General features: G+C 36.8%; 1 long non-coding RNA gene across 1 annotated transcript in view; it reads left to right on the forward strand.

Moving 5' to 3' along the window:
• Nucleotides 1-16,151: 16,151 nt before the first annotated feature.
• The window catches only part of LOC123386664, a 161,301-nt gene continuing 150,541 nt past the window's right edge, over nt 16,152-26,911 (forward strand). The window contains exon 1 of the long non-coding RNA XR_006600910.1: nt 16,152-17,226. This is a non-coding gene — a long non-coding RNA (uncharacterized LOC123386664). The remainder of the gene's footprint in view (nt 17,227-26,911) is intronic.

The raw sequence follows: 26,911 nt of genomic DNA on the forward strand, positions 1-26,911 counted from the left end.
TGGGGTATGGAGGTGAGAGCATTCTCAAATCAGAGAGGCAGTGGATGATTTAATAATGTTGAAGTGGTAAACAGGAGATAGATCTGAAGAAATTAGAGAAATGCAACGGAGACATTTAATGGAGAGACATTCCACCCTAAAACGAATTGAAGTTTTAGGAGACGCTCAGAGAGGCCATGGGAGGAGCTGTAATTAAAGAGATAAATGGCTGAAATTTAAAAATAAAAAATGATGAAAGACACCTACTTCCAGGTTCAAGAAGCACTGTCCTACCTCAATATCTAGTAGGATAAATAAAAGAAATCCACATCTAGAACCAACATGGTGCAAATATCAAATTCCAGAGACAAAGAACAGATCTCAAAAATAGGGGGAAGAGAGATTACTTATAAGGGAACTACAATTAAATGGACAGGCAATTTCTCAATAACAACGAAGAATTTCTCAATAATGTAACCGAGACATCTGGGAAAATTATCAAAATGTTACAACTGTCATTCTCGAATTATATTCTCAGTGATTTTTTTCTTTTTTTAAAAATTTTTTTTTGTTAACATTTATTTATTTTTGAGACAGAGAGAGACAAAGCATGAACGGGGGAGGGGCAGAGAGAGAGAGAGAGACACAGAATCGGAAGCAGACTCCAGGCTCTGAGCCATCAGCCCAGAGCCTGACGCAGGGCTCGAACTCAGGGACCGCGAGATCGTGACCTGGCTGAAGTCAGACGCCCAACCGACTGAGCCACCCAGGCTCCCCTCAGTGATTTTTTTTCAAGAAAAAAAAGATGAAATGTAGGTGTTTTCAAGGAGTAGAATCTTTATTGATAAGAGATCTTTAGTAATGGAATGTCTATGGCATGTATTTCAAGATTAAGGAACACACTGGGAGGAACATCGACCTTCAGAAAGGAATGGTGAACAAAGAAAGTGATAAAGCATATAAGAAAACCTAAACAAACGTTTTACAGAACAATAATTATGATACTTTATATTAGAGATTTTTTTAAGTTTATTTATTTTGAGAGAGAGAGTGTGCGTGAGCAGGTTGGGGAGGGACAGAGAGAGAGGGAGAAAGAATTCCAAGTAAGCATCATTCTGCGGAACCTGACACAGGGCTCAATCTCACAACTGTGAGATCGTGACCTGAGTGGAAACCAAGAGTCCGACGCTCAACCAACTAAGCCACCCACGCGCCCCTATATTAGAGATTCTTAACCAGAAAAACTTGTGAACGTGTGGACTGACAGACTGTTACAAAAATGCTCAGAATAGCCTTTTGAATAATAAAAGCTACATACTAATTGCTTTGAAAAAAAAAAAAAACAAGTAGGAGGAAAAGGGTACAGTAATTTGCGGGGGTTTGCTATTGAGGGGAGAGCTGCTTAAGAGAAAAATGAAGCTCCCTCTGAGAGGTGACCCCTGAATGATCTAAAAGCCCTGACTATTTAAATCTGAAAATCAAGGGCAGGACCCCAAACTTGTGGTGACTTTATGTAAGTATGAGCAACTGGCCGGTATTTCTCTTTCTCTAGTAACTTAAGTATGATAGTGATAGCAAGATTAAAAAAAAGAAGAAGAAGAAAAAAGATCAGTCTAAATTGCAGATGTGGATAATTGGACTGATATTTGAGAATCCTGCATTCTAGGCTGGACAAGATATGCAATTTTCTCTGCCTTCGATTTTATCGATTATAAAAGATAGAGTTGAATTAGATGATGTCTAATGTTCTTTCTAGCTCTAATTGTATAGGATAAAATAAAGGCCAATTCGGGGCAATTTTTCTTGAAGAGGTGATCAGAGTAAGTGAAATACATATATGTATGTGTAAAATTTTAAAAACTAGCTTGTTGCCACTTAATTGTTAATACCATTAGTAAATAGCAATATGCCTGTTCAAATATAAAGCAAGTTTTTCTTTAAAACAGTGGAATTTTCATTGAAGTATTTTGTATATTCATATCCCTGGTTCAGCTGTTTGGGTTTTCATATGCATAAAGATCAATGTCCATTAATCAAATGGATTTTAATATTCACAGTGAAGTGGTCATTTGAAGTAGCCACATACTAATTTTCTATTAAATGAGAATCTTCTCAGGGATAAAGCAAAGGTGGTTTATGTTCCTCTGAACTGGGCAATAATTTCTCAGATTCTCATGAACCCATGATTTTAGTAACTGAATTCTGATACGAGAGAAAAATGGAAGACAATATGTTTTTATTTGTAGCGTGATTGCAATGCCTGATTTTTAGATATAAAGTAAGGAACTGGGCTTTCTCCATAATTTCATACCCTAGCTTATCTCATGCAGTCAATAAAAGGCAGCCAGAGTTAAATTTCAGTTTACTAACTAGAAGAATTATGCAGTATTCTTTGCTTCCTATCCTCTTTGAACATTTTAGTGGCATTAAACCTAACTTGTCAAAGGCACTGCCTCTAATGATTGTCAACATATCACAGTTCAGATAGAAAATGTACCAAAGCATCTGCAATACTAATTTTCCTTCCTTCTCTCTTACATTGGCCAAAAAAAATGAAACCATTTTTTTTCTATTATCATTTCATTGTATTGAAAAAAAAATTTTTTTGGAGTTGGATTTTTCAAAGAAGTTACTTGAAACAAGCATGTTCTATCAAATCTGATTCAGGTGTGGCTTTAAAGAAGGAGTTTCTTGGGGTGCCTGGATGGCTCAGTAGGTTGAGTGTCTGACTCTTGATTTTGGCTCAGGTCATAATCTCATGGTTGGTGAGATCGAGCCCTCCATCGGGCTCTGTGCTGACAGCACAGAACTTGCTTGGGATTTTCTCTCTCTCTTTCTCTGATCCTCCCCTGCTGGCTCTCAATCTCTCTCTCTCTAAATAAATAAGTAAATAAAGAAGAAAGAAAGAAAGAAAGCGCAAGCAAGCCTCTGTGGCAAGGAACAGCTTCAAAGCTAAAAATCAACATGCTACATTTTATAATTTTACATTTCAAAATTCTCTTTATCCCTCATTTTAATATCTACTTCCTGTTTATCTCTGTCTGAATTAAATATATACTTTATTTAAATATAGAGGTGGAACTATGAGTGTGACTTTAATTATGAGAGTTAAAAAGAGAAGACTACATCTTGGCTGCAAATAATTAATACTCTTTGTATTTTTGAGAAATGAAAAATGATGAGCAGGTTTCAGGGTAATTTATGTATAAGAGGAAAGGTGAGGAGCTAATCTATTAGCATATTAATTAAGTAGAGTAAGATTAATATTTCATATAATCATTTGTTTTAATAAATGTATTCAAGCCCATTCTACCTGTCAGTGAGAGATGATGTGTTTCAGGTTTTAAAATGTTGTGGGACCCTATAGTATTTTTTAAATGTGTTTCACTGGATATTGGTCCTGCATATAAAATTCCACATTTGTCCACATTTGTCATATGTAAAAAAATATTTCAGCATAACTACTGGTACCATTTGTGCACTGCTTTTCATTTAAAATAACAAAAAAACATATATTTCACATGAAACTACACTTAAGTTTCATGTGAAATAATTATTTGACTTTTTTTTTACCTTTTCTTATTTATTGATGCTTATCTAAGGCTGTTTTGTATTCATTTTACATATTTAGACAAATACACACAACATTATTTTCAGATTAAATTTGTTTACAGTTTATTTTGAAAGAGATAGTTCTGCATAAGACACTTAAGTTTTCCTCCACTTCTGAGATTCTGTGATTGATTAAGCTGATATTGGAATCTAGTCTGGCTTTAGAGACTCACCATGAACAGATTAAGGGTAACTAGGCTACATTGTGGAAAATATAACATTTACTCTTCAAATTATCTTAGAAACAAAATAAATGAAAATTGTAGCCATCTTTTATTAAGCATCTATTAAGTACCATGCACTATACTGGATTTATAAGTCACAATAGTCCTTTGAATAAGTAACAATATTTATAAGAATAAATATTAATAAGAAATTTAGAGGATGCCTGAAAGGGTCAGTCAGTTAAGTCTCCCACTGTTGATTTTGGCTCAGGTCATGATCTCATGGTTCATAGGAAAGAGCCCTGTGTCGGGCTCTCAGCTGACAGCACAGAGCCTACTTAGGATTCTCTATCTCCATCTCTTTCTGCCCCACCCCCACTCACGGGCACATGCTGTCTCCCTCCCTCCCTCCTTCTCTCCCTCTTTCTCAAAATAAATAAATATTAAAGAAATAAGAAACTTAGGTTCAGGGAAATTAAGTAAATTGCTCAAGGTTTTAGAATTATTAAGTAACAAAGCCAGGATTCAATCCCAGAATTCTTTGATTCCCAATCCTAGACTCTTCCCAGTTTACCACTTCTAATGTCACCAAATGCTTCAAGATCATTAAACATTACTTTAATCAAAACCATAGGGGATTAAATAATAAATATCTGTTATATATATATATATATATATTTATATTTCATACAGTCAGAATATTATATTGTTATGTAAAGAGTTAGTTATAAATAGTTTTGAAGCAAGTAATAATTGTCATCTTTTAAAATATTTTCTGTAAAATGCAACATAGAGTTCTATGAAAGGAGGTTGCTTGTCTGGTATTATCCACCCTGGGCACCAAAAACGATTGCAGCAGCCAAGTAAAGTCTACCTCATAAAATATCTAGAGAGAAATTTATAACAGAAATTCTTGTGGATAATGATTTAGCTTTAGGTCAATGAAATAAATGAAATTTAGAAATATATCACTAGAAGGTTTACCTAAGAATAGGAATATACCACAATTATAAATGACATATAGAATGTGATATTTTTATAAACATCCTATTATGCTATACTGAGGAAATGAGGAGACTCTTGGGTCACCGTGACTAAAAAAACTAAGGTCCACACTGTTTTCTTTCATGACTTCACTCGCTATCTCTAATCAACGACTTCCATCCAGGTTTATAGCTCCCATTAATTTTTCCCTTTATGAATCTCCTTTGTAAGTGTATTCAATTTGATATTAGTTACTTAGCATTTCCCCTTGAATCTTTAAAAAGATTGTCAAATTCAACATATTCAACAGTGTCTAACATCTCCCATAGCCACTCTTCCTTCTGGATTCCCTAACCTAGCATACTGTAATCTCTCTATAGCTGCAGTCAGAAATCAGGCATCATGCCTGATTCTTCATTCTCCTCAGTGATCCATTTCCAGTGCTTTTCTTTCTATCCTCTAAATAGCCTTCAAGTCAGCCTATTTCTCTCTATCCCTATTCCTACTTCCTGAGTCTAAGCTAACAAATCCTTTTCATGGGCGACATCAATGGCTTCCTAACTAGGCTCATTACATCCCGCCACCCACGCAATCCTTTCTTAGCATGGTCACTAGAGAAATTATTTTCAAACATGATTTTTTTATCCTTTCCCTCCTGTTCTTAAAACTCTTCAATGTCTTCACATTGCTCCTAGAGTCATAGCTATATTTTTAAACATGGTCTACAGGGCTTTATATACATGGTACACCTACCTCATCTTGAACTCTTTCCAGTCTCCTGCCTATTTTACACCAGCTATATTAGTCTCCTTTCAGTTCCTGCTGTATGCCATATTCTTCTCTTCCTTAAGTCATTTCTTATTAAATTAGTTGGAATTAAGGTCTGCTGTGTGATCGAAAGCCCAATAACACCGGATTAAATAAGAGAGTTTATTTCTCTTTTACATAAAAGCTTAGGATTCTAGGGATATGTTTGCTGAGACCCATGATTCTTCCACCTTGATGCTCCACCATGTGTATCCTCAACCTCACTGTCTAAGCGGCATCTCTGATTTAGGGGCAGGATGGAAAAAAAGACAAAGCAGAAGAGGCAAAGGGTCCATGTACTCTCTTAATATTCCTAGAAGCACCATATAGCATTTCTGTATCCATACCATGTGTCAGTTTTACATGGATAGCCATACTTGGATGTAAAGAAAGCTGGGAAATGTAATCTTTATTTTAGGTGCACATGTCCAGCTAAAAATATTTGGGCTAGACAATTTTCTTTAAATGTCTTCACTTCTTCCTCTTCAAGTTGTTGTGTCTGAATCAGTACCCTGGAATATAGACAATCATCCTACTACTTGAAAAGAAAGAGAAGACGGATATAGATAGACAACATAAGCATAAGCCAGGGATACATGAGTTCTCTGTATCCCTGTCACCCCATGTTACCCACTGCCCTTAGCCTGGCAATTCTTAAGCGCCTTATATCTCAGTCTGAAGCCGTTTCCTTAAGGAATACTTCTCTGACTGTCCCCCCATCCCCACATCCAACATTCCTATCCCAGCACTTAATTAGGTTTCCTAATTAGTATTTTTACTAGACTTTATTTTTTAAAGCAGTTTTAAGTTCACAGAAAAATTAAATGGTGAGTATAGAGGTCCTGTATACTCCCTGCCCCAACATATGCACAGCCTCTCCAACTTTCAACACCTCCAACAACAGTGGTACATTTATAACAATATATGAAGTTGTATTGACACATCATAATCACCCAAAGTTCATGGTTTACATTAGGGCTTGCTTTTGGTGTTGTGCATAGTTTATGTTTTGATAAACTTATAATGATGTGTATCCACCACAGTATTATACAGAAACAATAGTTTTGCTGCCCTGGAAATCTCTGCTCTTATTACTCATCCCTTTCTTCCCCCTAATCCCTTAAACTACTAATCTTTTTTACTATGCCCATGGTTTTACCTTTTCCAGAATGTCATATAGTTGAAATCATATAGCATATAGCCTTTCAAGGTTGGCGTCTTTCACTTAGAATTATGCACGTAAAGCTTCTCCATGTATTTTCATGGCTTGATAGCTCATTTCTTTTTAGTGTGAATAATATTCCACTGTCCAGATGCATTGCAGTTTATCTATTCACCTACTGAAGGACATCTCGGTTGCTTCCAAGTATTGGCAATTATTAATAAAGCTGCTATAAACATCTGTGTGCCAGTTTTGGTGTGGACATAGTTTTCAATTCATTTGGCTAAATACCAAGGAGCATGATTGCTGGATCATATGGTAGGATGTCTGGTTTTGTAAGAAATTGCCAAACTGTCTTCTAAAATGGCATTTTGCATTCCATTTCCTATTCCACATCCTTACCAGTTTTTAGTGTTGTCAATGTTTTGGATTTTGGCCATTTTAATAGGTGTGCAGTGGCATCTCGTTGTTTTAATTTGAATTTCCCTGGTGACTTATGATGTGAAGCACCCTTTCAAATGCTTATTTGCCATCTGTATATCTTCTTTGGTGAGACTAAAGTCTTTGGCCAATTTTTTAGACAGAATGTTGGTTTCCTTATTGTTGAATTTTAAGAATTTCTTCATACATTTTGGGTAACAGATCTTTATCAGATATGTCTTTTGCAAATATTTTTTCCCCTGTCTGTGTCATGTTTTTTATTCTCTTAACAGTGTCTTTTGGAGTGTAGAAGTTTTAAATTTTAATAAAGTCTAGCTTAGCAATTATTTTTTTCATGGATTATGCCTTTGGTGTTTTGTTTAAAAGTCATAGCCATTTATAAGGTCATGTAGATTTTCTCCTACATTACCTTTTACAAGTTTCTCCTACATTATCTTTTAGAAGTTTTATGTTTTGTGTTTAGGTCTATGATCCATTTGGAGTTAATTGTGAAGGATTAAGGTTTGTGTCTCAATTCTTTTTTTCTTTTTTTTTTTCTTTCTTTCTTCCTTTTTTTTTTTTTTTTTTTTTTTGCGTATAGCCAATTGTTCTACCATTGTTGAAGACACTATCTTGGCTCCATTGTATTGCCTTTGCTCATTTTTCAAAGATGAGTTGACTATCTGTGGACCTATTTTTGGGATTTCTATTCTGTCCCATTACTCTATTCTTTCAACAGAACTACACTATATTGATTACTATAGATTTATAGTAAGTCTTGAAGTCATGCAGTGTCAGTCTCTTCTCTGTTCATATTTTCTTCTGCTCTGTACATATTGTGTTGGCTATTCTTAGTCTTTAACTTCTCCATATAAACTTTAGAATCAGTTTGTCCATATCTACAGAAAAACCTGCTGGGATTTTGACTGCTATTGCATGGAATGTGTAGATCAAAATCAGAAGAACTGACATCTTGACAATAATGACTCTTTTATACATGGACATGGAGTAACTCTTCAGTTTTTAGGTTTTTTAAAAAATTTCTTTTATCAGAGTTTTATAGTTTTCTTCATATGGTAGGCACATATTTTGCTGGATATAATATTATTTTTTTCTTATTTATTTATTTATTTTAAATATAATTTATTGTCAAGTGGCTAACATAGTTTATACATTGCGCTCTTAGTTTTGGGGGTAGATTCCCATGATTCATTACTTACCTACAACACCCAGTGCTCATCCCAACAAGTGCTCTCCTCAATGCCCATCACCCATTTTCCCCTCTCCTCCACCCCCTCACCCCCACCAACCCTCAGTTTGTTATATGTATTTAAAAGTCTCTTAAGGTTTGTCTCCCTCCCTCTCTGTTTGTAACTATTTTTTCTCCTTCCCTCCTCCCATGGTCTTCTGTTAAGTTTCTCAAGTTCCACATATGAGTGAAAACATATGATATGTCTTTCTCTGATTAACTTGTTTCACTTAGCATAATACCCTCCAGTTCCATCCATGTTGCTGTAAATGGCAGGATTTCATTCTTTCTCATTGCCAAGTAGTATTCCATTGTATATATAAACCACATCTTCTTTATCCACTTGTCAGTTGATGGACATTTAGGCTGTTTCCATAATTTGGTAATTGTTGAAAGCACTGCAATCAGACAACAAAATGAAATAAAAGGCATCAAAATTGGCAAAGGAGAAGTCAAACTTTCACTTTTCACAGATGATAGGATACTCTACATGGAACCTGAAAGACTCCACCCAAAAGCTGCTAGAACTCATCCATGAATTCAGCAAAGTCGCAGGATATAAAATCAATGTACAGAAATCAGTTACATTTCTATACACCAATAATGAAGCAACAGAAAGAGAAATCAAGACATTGATCCCATTTACAACTGCACCAAGAACCGTAAAATACTTAGGAATAAACCTAACCAAGATGAAAAAAGATCTGTATGCTGAAAACTATAGAAAACTTATGAAGGAAATTGAAGAAGACACAAAGAAATGGAAAAACGTTCCATGCTCATGGATTGGAAGAATAAATATTGTTAAAATGTCAATATTACCCAAAGAAATATACACATTCAATGCAATCCCTATCAAAATTGCACTGGCATTCTTCTCAAAGCTAGAAAAATCTTAAAATTTGTATGGAACCACAAAAAACCCTGAACAGCCAAAGTATGTTGAAAAATAAAACCAAAGCGGGAGGCATCACAATCCCAGACTTTAGTCTCTACTATAAAGCTGTAATCATCAAGACAGTATGGTATTGGCACAAAAACAGACACATAGACCAATGGAACAGAACAGAGAACCCAGAATTGGACTCACAAATGTATAGCTAACTAATCTTTGACAAAGCAGGGAAGAGTATCCAATGGAGAAAAGACAGTTTCTTTAGCAAATGGTGCTGGGAGAACTGGACATACAACACTGTTTTGTTTTTTTTAAATGTAGTTATTCAGGGGCACCTGGATGGCTCAGTTGGTTAAGCATCTGACTTCAGCTCAGGTCATGATCTTGTGGTCTGTGAGTTTGAACCCCACGTCAGGCTCTGTCCTGACAGCTCAGAGCCTGGAGCCTGTTTCAGATTCTTTGTCTCCCTCTCTCTTTTTTGCCCCTCCCCCACTTGCACTCATTTTCTTTCTCTCAAAAATAAACATTAAAAAAATTAAAAAAATAATATTTAGTTATTCAATTATTTCCAAAAAATTAAAACCATCTACCTTTCCAGCTAGACTGTTAGTTACATGAGATCTAAGCCAATGACTGCATTGTTTACTATTGTATCTCTTTTGATACATAATGGACACCTAAGAAATACATATTAAATAAATAGAATACTGAATGTTATATGTGCTGAGCAATATCACATAGTGAATGCTGGAGTTATCTTTCGAACATCTATCTATCCCAGATGGATGGTTCAGCCACATGGTATTAAATTACCCCTTGTCAGTGATTTGTCCCCAAAACAGCATTCTGTCCTATGAAATGTTAGAAGTGCTGGGGGATTTGGAAGAAAATAGTCTCATTCTTAAAAGAGCCGCTGGAAGAGGTGCCTTCATAGGCATGTTGCTGGATCTGTATCCAAAGCCTGGAAGTTGTGCAGCTCTTCTACCAGCAGCACCAGCATGAAGATGACACCAAGGATGGATGTGTGGAAAGACTGAGGGAAAATAAAGCCCAAACTGATCCTTGAATAGTGTAATTGTGTTCCTGAATCAACCAATCCAGAGTCTGCTTTTCTCTGGATGTCATCTTCTGTGAAATAACCCATGTTCCGGTTGTTTAAGCTAATCTTAGCCTCTACATTAGGAGAGCAGTTGGGTATTTTAAAAGTCTTTAAGTTCAAAAACTTCCTGTGTGAGGTCTACCTAAACTAAATACAAATACCCTCAATTGGATAGAAGCGTAAAGATCATGATACTTCTTTGTTGACTCTATTTGATATATCCACCTTCTTCTCACACCCGCTTCCAAGAGTACACTATGTGCTTTAGTTCTGCCCTAGGTCATCTTTCAACATATATCTTAACTAGATTCTGCTAGATATTAAGTATTTTCATTTTTCTATGTGTTATGTATATTTTCTTTAAAAAATCCAGGATATAATGCATATCACCACTTTAAATTATTGGGGTACAAAAATAATGACCTCAAATTTGACCACCATAAAAAATATAGTCTTATAGAAGAGTGTTCTTAGGGGCACCTGGGTGGCTCAGACAGTTAAGCGTCCAGTGTGGCTCATGTCATGATCTCGGGGTTCATGCATGGGCTCTGCACCGACGGTATGGAGCCTGCTTGGGATTCTCTCTCTCTCCCTCTCTCTCTCTCTCTCCCCTCCCTGACTTGCACTTTCTCTCTTTATTAAAATAAAGAAATAAACTTTAAAAAAAGAGTGCTTTAAAATCTCCTCATATAGTCTTTGCCTTTTTAACTTTTTATTATCAAATTCCTCTATATTTTTTTAAAGTTTACTATTTATTTTGAGGAGGGAAGGGGCATAGAGAGAGGAAGAGAGAGAATCCCAAGCAGGCTCGTGCTTAGCATGGAATCTAACATGGGGCTCGGTCTCACCACCGTGAGATCATGAACTGAGTGGAAACCAAGAGTTGGACACTTAACTGACTGAGTCACTCAGGCACCCCTAAAATTCCTCTATATTATACGCATATATGCACACACATACACGTACACAGACCCCATCACAGTTCCTCTCACATTCTTTTAAACTTCAACAATTATCTTTGTGCTTCCTGTGTAACTTTGAAATGAAGGGAATTAGAATGTTAAGTGGATTAAAAGGTTAATTGCCTAATTTTAGTTTCTTTCCTGAAAGGACTATTGTGGCCTATTCAAGTTTCCTGTCTGGAAGCTAGGAATCTTTTGAAATATAGTTAAATGAATTAGTCTTTACCTCTAAGGTTAACTACTTTTACATAATAGTTCTAATGTTAGTTTCTTGGTAACTGATATTTTTCTTTTTCTTCTATTGTTTTGGGAAAATTATGATCTCTAAACTTTGTTTCTATTAACAATTATATTGAAACAATATTTTGGAAAATGCCATAGATATTTGAATAAACCTATTATATTTCCTATTTTTTTAAGATGCTTACAGTCTGGAAATAAATAAAAATATCTGAAAAATTAGAACTATTTCAGAAAATGTTCCGTTTTCTGTTTTTAACTCAATACTTATGGTGACAAAGTGGACCTTCAAAGGTGTCAGAAAAATACTTAATTTGCAATATCTTGCATAGAAAAAACCTTTGATATGTCCCAGTATAATTCTCTAAAGTACTGGTGAAAAATTGCAATTATTCTCAGCATACCATTAACATTTAAGCATCTCACATTCAGTAATGGGAACTTGAAATGTTTTATGTCTTAAATGTCCCCAAAGTAGTATTTGCTTGAATTTTCAGTCTTTGCTTACATGATAAAACTAAAACTAGTATTGATTTGATTGGGCTCAGTTCCTTGAGTTTCATCCTGGCTGATCATACTTTCATATCTACACATTTTAATATCTTTGATTTGAATTCAGGGATATTTAAGACATGCTGTTTCTATGGGATATTAAAGCACTACTCTGAAGAGATGACATTTAAAAGCTTGACTATTGATTCCACTCCTGTATAATTTTTAGTAATTTATAAAAGTAGAGAAAAACCTGTGGTCAGGCTTTCAGAGTTAATATCTCCATTTCATGAAGTTTTTTTTCTTTTCTTTTTCTTTTCCCAATTGAGAAGACAAGGTCTTTAGATAATGAGTTTTAATTCTTCTTTTCTTTCTAAATAGTCACCTTCATTGGGAATGTTTAGACATTTCCATGAAGGAAATGTAGTGGAAAGAAAAGTACCCAATGTCATTGTCAGGAAAGAAAGAAAGAAGAAAGCCAAAGTGATAGAGCCTGATGGAGTAAAGACAGGGGGAAACACAACAAGAAGAGAGAAAAGAGAAATACAAACAGAGAATCAACAGCACAATGAAAAATGCCCATATTGCTGATGCAGTAAGTTTGCTAGGCCAGGGTGGAATTCATCTGTGGATGAGGTGGTAAGTAAAGAGAAAGGGCAAACAGGGTTGACTGAGTTGGGCTGGGAACAGTCATTACCTCATGAGAACATTTATACGGTTTCTCTCTAAAGGCCAATAAATTCACACATGACCTGGCTGACGTGAAGCACTGAGCAAAATGGGTCAATACATCAGAGCAAGTCTGGTAGAGAATTGGTTCATTTCCTGTTTCTGTGGTTGTTTACAAAATTATGAAATATAAAATATGCACAGAAGAGTATGTTAAGGTTGCAAAGCGATGTTTCTCAAACCTAGCTCTTACGAATATTGACGCCCAGCACCTGAAGATAATTAAATTGATGCTGGGGCATCATGTTTTGTTTCTTTTTTAAGCTCTTTAGATAGCATAATGTGCAGCCCAGATTGAGAACCACTAGGAAAAAGAATGGTAATGAGATTAATGCTCCTATCCCCATCACAAGTTCAAGAAATATAACATTACCAGCTCCTTAGAAGCCCTCTATGTTTCTCTGATGGAATTACCAGCCACTCCCCTCCCCATCCCAAATATGCAAAGGTATCCATAGTCCAGGATTTTATATTAATCATTCCTTGCTTTTCTATCATGTTTCTCTACATATTTTAATTTTTAGTTTTCTGCTCTTAGATCTTTTTATAAAGGAAGCCAACACTAAATACAGTCTTCTGTAATATAATATTTCACTGAATTAACTTTTGGAGGTGAATCTATTTGATGCATATAGGTCCCCCCCTCCCCCCAGTTTTATTGAGACATAATTGACATACAACACTGTATAAGTTTAAGGCATACAACATACTAGTTCTCTGGCCAAACAGATCCAGTGATTGTGCTCTGCAAACTATTGGCTCTTCCTGCCCTACTCTCAGCTCCAGCTCCTCTGGGCCACACAGCTTCCAGATATTCTTGCCAGTCCTTCTGGTCAGATGGGGCTGGGACCCACAGGGGATGTCTCAGCTCACAAGGGAGCTGTCTCAGCTCCCTTGCCTGGGTGGAAAGGGGAGTGAGCACTCCAGGCAACTCTGACAGACTCCAGTTAGAAGGAGTCAGGGTCTACCCATAACCTTGGCTATGAATTAATCCGCAGCCTGTGTGTAGCATGGGAACCCTTCATGCCAGCAAAACCTCCTGGCTTTGCTCTGAGGGCCATCAGCCCTGCCTACCCGTCTCTTGGTTTTGGCATTGCTCGGCTACGTAGCTTCCAGGAATTCCTGCCAGCTCCTCTGGTCAGATGTGTCTGGGAGGCACTCCCCACAGTAGGTGGGGTAGTGACTCAGCTTCTTGCCTGGGCGTGGGCAAACCACTCTCTTGGGATGGCAGAACTCCTCGTTACAGTATGTGAATCAAGCAGGCCTTCACTCTGTGGAGTTCCCTGGTCAAAGGCCACCACTAACTTGGTTCTGCAGATGAGTAAAACCACTGGTTGGGATTTCTGCCGAACTTCGTGTGCTGTTTGTTGCTAACCTCCCCACCCCGTTCTCCATCACAGTCAGTTTCCCAATGATGGAGCCTGGCAGATTCCCCTGCAGTCCTATGGGGCAAGTTGAAAGTAGTGGCACGCACAGAGCCAGAGTGAAACACAGTGCTGGGGATGTGGGTGCTGGTGGTCCCTACTGGGTTCTCCTTTCCCGCAGGAGTAGCTGAAGGCTCAGGGGAGTCCTCTTCATCATGTGGTGTCGTGCTGGCCTGAGAGAGGGGTGATACAGCCAATATCTCTTTCACATCGGATGGAGTCTGTCTTGGTATCTGTGGTGCAGCGGTGGGGGGGGGGGTGCTTCAGCCTTATCCCCACATTCTAGGATTTTCTCAGTGGATTTGCTTGTTCTTGAATATCTGTTAGTTTTTCTTCTAATGTGAGCAAGTGAAATAAGAAATGACCTATGTCATCAGCTTGCTGATGTCTCTTGCGTATAGTTATTGTTCTTTCATTTTTTATTGTTGAATAGTATTCTGTTATATGAATATAAACTATTACTGTAATATCTTGTAGTACCTTCTGAACACTAGGCCTCTGTATTTCTGCCATAGCCAATTGATTGTAAGGAAATCTTATAAGATTGTAACTATGGACTAAGGGAGCAGGGACAATGCAGCAGCATTATCTGAACTGTTAATTCCTTGTGCCTTGAAGACTTACTTTAGGCTGATATCTTTTATATCCTTTCCAGTTAGTTGTGAATTGCTGTTCAGCCCCTTTAGAGCAAAAGGATTGCTACGCACATGACTTGGGATCTGCTGGTTCTCTCACCTACCACACCATGCAGAAACTGCTGCCCTGATAGAACAATGAAATGGATTTTTTAAAAAAAAAATTTTAATGAAACATTTTTTTTAATTTTTATTTATTTTTTGAAGGAAAGAGAGACAGAGCATGAGCAGGGGAAGAGCAGAGAGAGAAGGAGACAGAATCTGAAGCAGACTCCAGGCCCTGAGCTGTCAGCACAGAGCCCAATGCAGGGTTGGAACTCACAAACTGTGAGATCCTGACCTGAGCTGAAGTCAGATGGTTAACTGATTGAGCCACCCAGGCACCCCTGAAATAGGCTTTTAAAGATGCAGCCAAAGTGCCTGCTTGGAGATGATTTCCTGCAAAGAAAGGGCACCATCCTCTAGAACACAGCATATATCTTAATTAGAAACATGAAAACGTGCTCTGTCTCAGTTAGAATGCAAAGAACCAGAGGCAATGACTGGAAATAGGAGTAGCTTCATTTACCATCTCTCTTGGTTATCCACTTGGGGATTTGATATTTCCTGAACCTGGGACTGTAAATGTATGCAGAGCCTAGTTCCCAGAGAAAGAATGCTTCCATCAGGGAACAAAGTCAGATTCTTGTGGAGTTTTATTCCATGGTTGCCATCTGATCACGGATGTGATTCTCATTCTAAGAGTCTAGCTGGCAAGAGAAAGAGTCGCTATATTGGCAAGGGTAACTGACTCTATTCCTTAGGAGAAGACAGAAATTCTGTTAAACAGTAAAGATAGAGAAGAGTGAGTTTAGAACCCAAATTATCCAGTTCTGTGTCCTTTGACAATTCTTTGCCCAATTTTTATGGTAAGTTGATAAAGGGAGCAGCCATGGCCACAGAAAGACCAGGGACCAGAGGCTCAGAATTGGTTCCAGTGTCACCCTACCACAATACACCCCTTAACTCAGCAGAGGAGCTAGTCAAGGGTGAATCTGGAATGACAGGCAGACGAGAGAGACAATGAACATCAGAACTTTGTCCTTGTAAAGTTACATAGAAAAAGAGGCCAGAATCCTGGAGGAGTTTTTTCCCAGACGAGTGAACTTATGTAAAACAGGTAGATTTAAACACACCAAGTGTGGGCTTTAGTGGAGGCTGCGGTGAACCAGCCTGTGGTGAACCCAGATGCCCCACCTATTTCCCCAGCTGCTAGGAATGTTGACGGCTGACAACTCACAGCTGAGTTCTTGCTTGGTTGTCGGCCAGAGAGAGCTGCTTTCCCCAAGTTTATGTTTGTTCCCAAAGGCAACTGCATTCAATGACAGGTCAGCATGGAGGTAAAAATGCCCAGCTCCTTTGCCTCAGTTTGGGACGTCTCTGAAGGCCAGTTCCAACTCCACGGCTCCTACAGGATTGACTAAGTCCTCTCTTGCAAGCATGTCGGTTCTATTCCCACTGCTCAGTTCTGCTTCCCTCCCTGACAGTGACTTTCTGAGAGCTCCCACTAACAAATCGGACTGCAGATCTTTTCATCAAAATCTGTTTGCCTGGAGACCTGAACAAAGACAATGTCCTGCCATCTTTTTCATTTTTATATGGGTGTGCTTTTTCACTGTTTTTCTTTTTGCTTCAGTTTTTAAAAACCTATTTACTAGTTCACGGAAAAAAACTAGAGCCTAGCCTGGCTCACTGTTGTCAGTTGGACCCAGTCTGCTGTTCAGTTCCTCTTTTAATTTATTAATTTCAGATACTTTATTTTTTATTGACAGAATGCTGATTTGATTTTCTTTTACGGATTTTAATTCTCTCTCCACTGTTTGCCCTGTTTGGTCTCTCTTTTTCTCTATTGTTTTTAACATATTAACCATAGGTGTTTGAAAGTCCTTGTTTGTTACTTCTACTACCTGGGTCATCTCCCCTCTGTTTTTTTTGTGAGGGTTGGTCATTTTTCCTCATCCCTTCATTTCTAGAAATTTCATAATGCATGTTGGACATTGTATATAATTCTAGAGGCTTTAGATGATATCATCTTCCTTTGTTGGTAAATAGAATGAAAGTTGGAGCACCTGAGTCCAATCAGACATCAATCAAGATTGGGGCTGGGTTTCAGTTTTAGTAAAGTCTGTTCATTTCTGCTTGCCCTTGCTCGTGTTTGCTGTGCCTCCCTTCTCCCTGCATGGGGTTTGATTCTGTGTCGGTGGATCTATGTGTCAGATGTGGAAGACTGCAGAAAACTCAGCTCTGCGTTTCAGAGATCGGAGCCCAGCTCTCCAGTCTCCAACTTGCTTCAACATACGGCAACTTTCCTGAAGGCGAGACAGTATGTTTGAGGTAGGCCACTTCTACGAGACTTTCTGGAGATTTCACTTCGGCTTCTGGAAGCTTTTGGCTTAGTTTCCCAGCTTCCTGTATAAGCACCAAGGGGTAACAAATACTCGGTGAAGAAGAGGAGTTGTGCATTTCCCTCTGGTTTCCAGTTTGCCACATTAGTCCCGCAGACCCACTCACTGTTTTTGTAGGTTCTCTTTTCCAAAGCTGGGGCTCTGACTGATCAAGCCAGTTCTTCAGCAAGCACCCAGAATCAGAAAGTACCCATAGGGGAAAGAAAGATAAAAATCCTTGCTCACATAAAAGGGTTTTTCTTTTTTTGCTGGAGTTTTAGTGTGTTGCTTCTGAAGTTCTCTGATGCTTTATAAAAATATAATTTATCTGGCTCTGTCCAGTTTGCAACAACAGTACTTTCCTGTCCTGACCTATTCTGTTCTAGAACAGAAGTTCCCTTGTCATCGGCTTTTAATTCCATCAATTATACATTGTTAATATTATTGTTTGGTAAAGTCAAACTTTCAATGATTTGTTGTTTGCCATTTCCTGTCCTCACAAGTCATTTTTCATCTTAGCTTTTTAAATTGATTTCTTAAAGTACATTCCTTGGAGGTTTCTTTAATGAGCATTTGTTGGTGGTAATATTCTTACTAAATGTTTGCATAACAGTATCTTTAATTCATCCCAATTCCCGAAATATGGTTTAATTGGGTATACACTTCAAGTTATTTTTTCTCTCTGCCTTGAAGACTTAATCCAATTCTCTCTTGCCTTCCATTTCTGAGAAATATGTTGTTGGTCTAAATGTAAGTCCTTTCTAAATGTTCTGTTGGATTTTTAATATTTGCTTTTGTATTTGGCATTTCTTAAGTTTCTCTGGATGGGTCTGATTGTAGATTATTTGTTTATTTGACTTATTATTAATTTTTATTGTGTTTGGGATGTATTCAGCTTCTGGAATCTAGAGTAAGAGTCTTTTATCAATTCTGGAAATCTCTGTCGTTATGTACAACATTCTGTATGTCTTTTTCTTCAGCTCTCTTTCTAGAAGTCCAGTTAAATGTTTATTATATTGTTTCACTGTATCTTCTAAATCTTTCACTCTCTTGTAAAAAGCTACGGCTTTTTTCCCGAGTTTTATTCGGGATAGTTTCTTCTGATCTACCCACCATCTTACTAGTTCTCTGTTTAGTTATATGTAACTAGTTCTCCTGTCGATTCCATTCAAAGAGTTTTAAATTTCAAGAATTTCTGTTTGGTTCTATTTCTAATTACCAACTTTCATAAGTATACTTTGGAACATCTGAATCCAGCTTACAAATTTCTTAACTTTTATATTTTCCATATTTGTTTTATGTCTTTGCTACATTCTAAATATTTCATTTCCTTCAGTTCATTTGTTCTTCAGAGTTTACTTCCTGTCTAATCTGGAGTTTCTAAATTCAGTTGTTACATTTTAATTTCTAGAAGTTGTATTTGGTTCTTTCCAAATCTGCATGGGAAATTTAGAGATCATGGTAATGCTTAATTACAATTCTACTATAATGTTTTATTAATATAAACATTTATAATCTCTCTGATAATTCTAGTATTTGTAGCTTTTGTATTTCTGCTTCTTCAGTTTACTGCTTCTGCTCTCTCATGCATGTGGCTTTTTTCCTTCTGTGGTTTGATATTTTTATTTGTAATATAATCCTAAAATTGTATCTTTAAGAAAATGTGATCTTAGATTTAAATTTTGTTTCCAGGGGGAAATTTTGCGTTTCACCTGCAGTGTACCTGGGAGCTCTAACAATTTGGGGACGCTCTAATTTTTTGCTTGAACTTTTCTTCCCCCACCATACCTATTGGTATTAATTCCAACATTATTCCCCCACCATACCTATTGAGGGCAGGTGTTTCTATTATTTTTCTCTGTGGAGCAAGATGTTTTTAGGTTTCTTTTTCTCCCCTCTTGGTACAATGATTGTAATAATCAAAATTATTAGACTAAAGGTATTTAAAAGTAAGCCCCAAATTTCAGTGACTTAAGAAAATGATGGCTGATTTCCTCATGCCAAGTCTGATGTGGAGTGGGCTGACTTCCCACATTTTTTAACTTGAGTATGTGGAACACATTACCTCTAGAGAGCCAGGTCTGGAAATGGAGTACACTATTTCCACCACATCCTACCGGCCAGACTGCTGTCACACAGACCCAAACAAACTGCAGGAGAGGCTGGGAGAGTCTTCCTCTGTGTCCACAAAGAGGAAGGGTTACGATGAACGTGTGATATATTCTCAGTCACATCCACTCAGGTTGAAAGGCTTTCAGGTGTCCAGCGTTATGTGGAGGTCTCCATTCTGATTTCCTAACTTTCAGGAGATTTAGAATTTTTTTTTTTCTTAATGCTTCCCTAAATCAGTGCTGGGGTCAGTTAAAATCAAAGTGTGGATGCCAGTTTGAGTACTTCAGGGCTTGCTGGATTTGTACTTTGTTGACAGTTCTGGCCTCTGAGAATTCCCCTTATTTTTCTGCCAGCTTATCCATGAATTTTTTAGAAGTTTTTTTTTTTTAAATGTACATTTTGCGCGCTATTCTTAGGTATTGTGTACCAGCAAGATTTCTGAGGGCAACTAATCCGACATATTGCAGAAAATGGAAATCAACTTCAGCTTTTGAGAGATTATTGACCCTAATTGATAGCCCTACACTGTGCTTCTTCATGTTGAGGAAGAAACTGGGTGATTTGCTCATTTCAAAAGAGTCTGAAATGTTAGGCCTACCAGATAGCTGCTCCTGCTGCCTAGTAGCTTGCTCAGTTTTATATTTTATATGAGAAAGCCAAGTTATTCCCAGACCAAGTTGTTTGAATCAAGTTTCCAAGGGTTGCTTTTATGCAGCTTTCAATTAGACCATGACTGGTATCACTTTTTTGGTTTTTTTTTTCTTTTTAAGATCTACTTTAGGAAGTTATAGGGGTGTTCAGTCTGAGGATAAGAAGAACTGATTACATAACACAACATAAATTCATCATCACTTACATTCCAATTAAAATGAGGTAATATGGAGGCGCTTGGGTGTCTCAGTGGGTTATGTGTCTGACACTTGATCTTGGCTGAGGTCATGATCTCACGGTTTGTGGGTTCGGGCCCCACATCGGGCTCTGAACTGATGGCATACAGCCTGCTTTGGATTCTGTCTCTCCTCTCGGTCCCTCCCCCGCTCCTTTTCTCTCTCTCTCTCTCTCTCAAATAAACTTAAAAAAATTTTTAAATGAGGTAATATAAAGGACATCAAATATGGAAATATAGAGTATTAGTATCTCATTATTTAAAAAAAAATCAGTAAAGCTCTCTTGTTAGAAAAAAAAAACCTGAAGGCTTAAGAATTAAGATAAGTGGGGGCTCCTGGGTGGCTCACTTGGTCAAGCGGCCTACTTTGGCTCAGGTCATGATCTCACAATTTACCAGTTCAGTGCTGACAGAGCCTGGAGCCTGCTTCAGATTCTGTTTCTCCGTCTCTGTCTGCCCCTCTCCTGCTCAAGCTCTGTCTGTCTGTCTGTCTGTCTCTCTCTGTCTGTCTCAAAAAAACAAAACAAAAAAAAAACTTAAAAAAATTTTAAGAAAAAAATTCAGATAAATGATCCAATTCAAGATTGTTCATTGTGAGTTGTCATAGTGGTAGATCACAGACTAATCTAAATGCAATGTTTAATTACTTGTAAAAATTGTTTTGTATTTTCCTCAGGAAAATGATTCCTATGACATAGTTGATTTTGCTTAAGCTCAATGGGTATTAACCAGGGCTATATATTCTCATATAGTGTCAAATGAATTTCTGTTGTAAAAACATGGATTAAAATTACTTTTGCCAATTTTTGCAAACCTTGAGGCAACATCAGATTGAGTTCCATTTAGAATTTTAAGTCTAAATTAGTTGTAATTAATTCAGTGATTGATAGTCTCTTGTGTTTTTGTTATAACATTTCTAAAAGAGTCTCAATTTGGAGAAAGTACTTTAGCCAAAATTTTCTGTTTTCGTGAACTGATTTCACAGACTTCACCATAGGCATCTTTTGTAGAGTAGAAACAGTACCGTGTAAGGCAGACCTAAAATTGTGCCACTCTTTTATTGTAATCTTGTCTTTTATCCCTTCAAATCAACAAATTGATACTTCCCAATTGTTAAAAACTATTTTTCTATATTGCGTCCTTTAAATACTTCACTTTTCTTCCAATTACCAAGAAAATTTGATGTTATAAGCTTTGTTAATTTAAGCTTACCTTATTGTAGCCTCAAATCATCAAATTCATGACATGTACACCAATATGGTTGCCAGTGTGGTTCTAGAAGGTAATTATTGCTTTTTAAATAGGACCATTCTTGAATCATTTTCCTGTCTCATAGATTTGAGAGATAACATTCCCTCATTTCACTCATGTCTTTCCATGACAGTTGCATGGATAAGACACAGCAGTTTATAAATAGTACTTGTAAGTCCAATTAAAAAATAACATGTATTAGTGTTTGTGTTAAAAAGGAAATCCTGTTCTATGGCCGTTGTGCTGATTTTCTCTTAAAAGCTGTTTTTATTTTATTCACAATTTCAGCCTGGTTTCCATTCTCCATCACATAAGTCATAGTTATGACAAAGGGAAAAGAATGTCTGCGAAACAAAGATAAATTGGAGATAGCTAGGTACAGAGTATCAGCACCAATGGGCAGCACAGACAGGAAGGCAGAGGATTTCAGAACAGGATGACAATGCTTGCATTGAAGAGGTCAGGAAGGATCCAAGGAAGTGGTAGGACTTGAAATAGTCTATTATAGTTACTCTACTTTTTTTCTTTTCCATGTTAAGACCCAAGCTTCTAAACATTTTACAGACGACTTCTTTTCTTTTCTTTTCTTTTCTTTTCTTTTCTTTTCTTTTCTTTTCTTTTCTTTCCTTTTCTTTTCTTTTCTTTTCTTTTTTTTAGTAGGGTTATTTTACTAGGTTAAGTTGGCAAAAGAAACTTTTATTTATACATTAAGCACTTGGAAAAACACATCCTATAATTCAAGCTGGTAGATTTTTATATCTTAAGGCAAATATTATCAGTGGATCCCACTGAGATTCTTTCACTAGAGAAATTTTTCTGTGGCCAAAATTTTGTCAAAAAACATTTGGAGGTTCTTAGAATTTATACATCGATCCCACGTTAAGAAACTCTGCTTAATATATTATAATAACCCAATACCAAATGAATCAAGTTTGAGAGTCTTAAGAAAAAGTAGACTACAAGGAGAGTAAATGATTCATTTGAGTAGTTTCTACCACCTTCACTGTGTCTTTCTGTAGCTTTGTGTTGTTATTTTGATTGAAAGTATTAAAATACTGGGCACCATGTATTCCAAGATGAAATAAAGTGTTCAGGGAGCCAGCTAGCTTAATGAGTTCATTAAAAATAGTAAGGCTGGTCCAAGTTGGTAATTTGTCAAAGGGAGAGAAGTGATGAAAAGGAGGCCAAAGAGGGTTTCCAGAGATCCAGAATAACGAACTTCTGATGAGAGCTGTGTATATTAATCTGTTTGGGCTACCATCACAAAGTTCAACAAATTAAAAAACAAATTTATTTTCTCACAGTCCTGGAGGCAAGAAATCCAACATTAAGTTTCCAGCTGAGTTGGTTTTTGGTGAGGACATTCCTTCTGGTTTGCAGATGGCTGCTTTCTTGCTATATCCCAACATGGCCTTTTTTCAGTGTGTACATGGAGAGAGAGCTCCCTTTAAGGTGTCTCTTCTTATAAAAACATTAACCCTATTGGAGCAGGACCCTACACATGTGACCTCATTTAACCTTAATTATTTCCTTAGAAGCCCCATTTTCAAAACACAACGACACTGAGGGTTAGGACTTCAACATAAAATTTGGGGGGGGGGGGTAGGCTGGGGAAGGGGAACACAATTCACTTCATAATACTGTGTGTCTCATAGTAAGCTTATAAGCCAATAAGGAGTAGCCAAGAGTGTTTATCGATTCTAATTTCCGAGCCACCTCTGTTCAGCTCATCTGACCAAATGAATGTTCAAGAGTTTCACTCACATATTACTGAAACAGAATTTCTAAGATTTGGGCAAAAATCTCTATTTTAATAAGACCAGGTGATTGATTTGTACACCAAGTATTGAAAATCAGTAATTAGAATACTCAGTAAGAGTTGCTGCTAAAGAAAATCAGTAGTTTCCATCAGAAAAAGCATTTTACTAAGCACTTACTAAACTCTTGTGTATAAATGCAAGCTTCATAAGTACCCTTGCTGATACTTTTGTTGCACTCAAACTGTGAAAATGGTATTCCTATCCTCCCCCAGTTTGCTAAGAAGTTTAGCAGTGCAGATTAATTTGATCAAAGGCTTTTGATCATTTGGGCCCATTTGAAAAAGAAAAAAAAAAAGAGGGGGTTGTCTGTGTGGCTCAGTTGGTTAAGCATCTGACTTCAGCTCAGGTCATGATCTTGTGGTTCATAGGTTTGAGCTTCGAGTTGGGCTCTGTGCTGACAGCTCAGAGCCTGGATCCTACTTCAGATTCTGGTTCTCCCTATCTTTCTGTCCCGTCCCTGCTCATTCATTTTCTCTCTCTCTCTCTCTCTCTCTCTCTCTCTCTCTCTCTCTCTCTCTCTCTCTCTTACTCACACACACACAAATACAATGAGCATTAAAAAAAATTAAACAGAAAACAAAAGAACTTGTTCTTTGCTATTGCAGTTGGCATAAATTCCAAGGAGTGATTAGAATTTAGTGAAAAATTTTGAGAAAGGTAACAGATTTCTTATTGTGTAAGAGAATCCCAATGCATGATTAAGAAAAACAAAACTTTCCTTTGAATTTTAAATATTCCTCTCAAATTGCCAAATTTACATGTGAGGAGGATGAAAGGGAAGCCTGTCTTTTATTTGGTGAATTGAATATTTCTCTATCGGACATCCAGGGGCAAAAATCAAGCAGGAGAAATAAGCTGCTATTTGCAAAGTGTTAAAACAACAGCCAGATTGTTTCTTCTTCACTTACTGTGCACAGTATGGGCTGGCACCACTGTGGTAGCTTAGAAATCTCAAATGCTGTCAGGAAAAACAAACCAAAGCCTCTAGATAGAATAAAAGGGTGAAAAAAACAAGCAAGGAAGAGACCAAGAATTTATCTGCAGTTAACAAAAGAATGATATATTTGCTAACAGAGTGGTGCAAACTGCTGTGTGAGGAGGGAGAAAGCTCAGGAAATGTCTTTCTTGCATTCTGCTGTCTTTGTTCCTGATTGCAGCATAAATGTTTGTTTAATTAGCAGTGAATTCTTTTAAGATGTAAAATTTCCTTAAATACCCCAAAGCCTGTATAGCCTACAAGATGGTGTGGGCTTGAAGAGTTCATGTATTTGTTAGATGTTTCGTCAAAGAAGTGGCTTATAAAGTTTTTCAGTGAAAACTGAGTGAATGAAAAGAGAGAGAGAAGGGAAATTATCTTTTGTTACCCTAAACCAAAGCTATTTACCTGGAGTATACTATAGGGCAAATATTTCTTGTGGTAAACGATCTCTCTACCACTCTTTCTGTCGCTCTTTCCCCTGTAAAAAATAGACCTTTGGAAATTTCCTTGTGGAGTAGTTGTAGTATCAATTGCACCCATTGCATGGACAATTTCAGCATAAAACACAAGTTTAAGTGCTTGAAGACATTCTGGTCACAGTGACTGGAAAGGTCAACTTCCTCCCCAACCCCACCCCATGAATCAATTAGCTGAAAATCTAAGTTGCTTGACTGAAATGATCAAATAATCTATTTTATTTCTTCTATTGTTTGACTGGTTGTCTGCATTTCTTTTTCTTTTTTTTTACTTAGTGTAGGACTGATTTTATCCGGATCATTTTGATAGCATTTTCAGGGAGGTAGCTTGGCGGTAAGGATCTGTCTTTTCCTCTCAATTAAGAGTGCAAATGGGTTTTCACCTTTAGAGGTTCAACACATTATGTGGGTTTAATTTAAAAACTAGAGATGAGAAAAGAGTTGGTACTACTAAGACATATTAAGTGTGAATACTTTGATAGAAATTTCTTGATAATAGACTTAATAAATTATTCATCTCAAAAAACAAAATTCAACTGAGTAAATTTCAAAGATCTTATTGGCTTTTTTCAATGATAAAAAGGAGCTCCAAGGAGCTGTACGAAATGAAAAACTTTCATAGGCAGAAGGGAGTCAGACCAAGGAGGCAACAAGTAGATTGATTCTGTCAAAGTCACTTTCCTTTAGAGGATGACAGGGTCTACCAGGCAGATTACTTAACTAGTGCTCACCATTATAAGTAATTCTGGTTTGGTGATATGGGGCTTAGCATAAGTGACTCCATTTTGGGTCCATTGTCTTGTTTTTAATACTCAGGAAATAGAAGGTGTCACATTAAAAAGCTTTTGCCACTGGATGATAATCTGGACTGTGGGGCAATCATTTATATTTTTGTACCATTGAGACACTTAGAAAAGGCTCTCATAACTTCTAAAAGATGACAGAGGAAAAATAATGGAAAAATGGATTTAGAGTTAATATACTGGTTAACAAAACAAGTTCACATACCAATCCTGGGATATTACCATAAGCATAAGTTTCTAATCTTAAGGATTTAGTAAAAGTTGTATAGTTATATTTCTGTGAATAAATGCGGGCACTTCAATCCTTTCAGCCACTAAATCAATCAGCTAGCAATAAAGGGAGCTGAGTTGGAATAGGGAAGTAACTCAAACGATTTCATTTTTTTGGCATGAATGCATACTTCATTGTTTTAGCAAAGTTGTTTTGTAATCTGAGGTTGTCAAATGTTTTTGTGCGTTTGTGTTCGACAGACTGCTCCTGGTTATGCTTTTGTCTGGTAGGTAGATGCTCCAAAAATAGTTTTGAAATAATGAGTGAATGAATAAATGAAGCCTTCTTAAACATCCTAAGAAAAAAAAAATTCAATTGACCCTTAAACAATGTGGGGATTAAGGATACTGACCCCCCCAGGCAGTTGAAAATCTTAGTATAACTTTTTTACTCCCCTAAAACTTAACTACTAATAGCCTGCTGTTTGACTAGAAGACTTATTGATAACAAAATCAGTGGAATAACACGTATTTTCTATGTTTTATGTATTATATACTATAATCTTACAATAAAGTAGCTAGAGAAAAGAAAATGTTATCAGGAAAATCCTAAGGAAGGGAAAATAAATTTACAGTACTGTACTGTGGATAAGAGGAAATTTGTAGTTCAAACCTGTGTTATTCAAGGGTCAACTACATATATATACATATATATATATATATATATATATATATATATATATATATATAAAACATTACATATGCCTAATATGTTTTACATTATATATCATATAACTATATAACTGTGTTTACTAGTATCTGGTGATTTGAATTGATTACCCTATTCTCTCTTTTGGTTTTTAAAGTACATTTAGTTTTTAGCAATCTCTACACCCAACGTGGTTCTCAAACTCATGACCCCAAGATCAAGAGTCACATGCTCTTCCAACTGAGCCATCCAGGCATCCCCACCCTATTCCCTTAAAAACTTTAATCCTCATTTTGTTCTGTGCTTTCCTTTGTCCCAAGATTCACTCTTCCATTGCTAACCTTTGGCTTAGCTTTTGTGATTGCTCCCATGAATGTTTTATTTCTTCA

Source organism: Felis catus, chromosome B4 (assembly GCF_018350175.1).
Source record: "Felis catus isolate Fca126 chromosome B4, F.catus_Fca126_mat1.0, whole genome shotgun sequence".
Taxonomy (NCBI): domain Eukaryota; kingdom Metazoa; phylum Chordata; class Mammalia; order Carnivora; family Felidae; genus Felis; species Felis catus.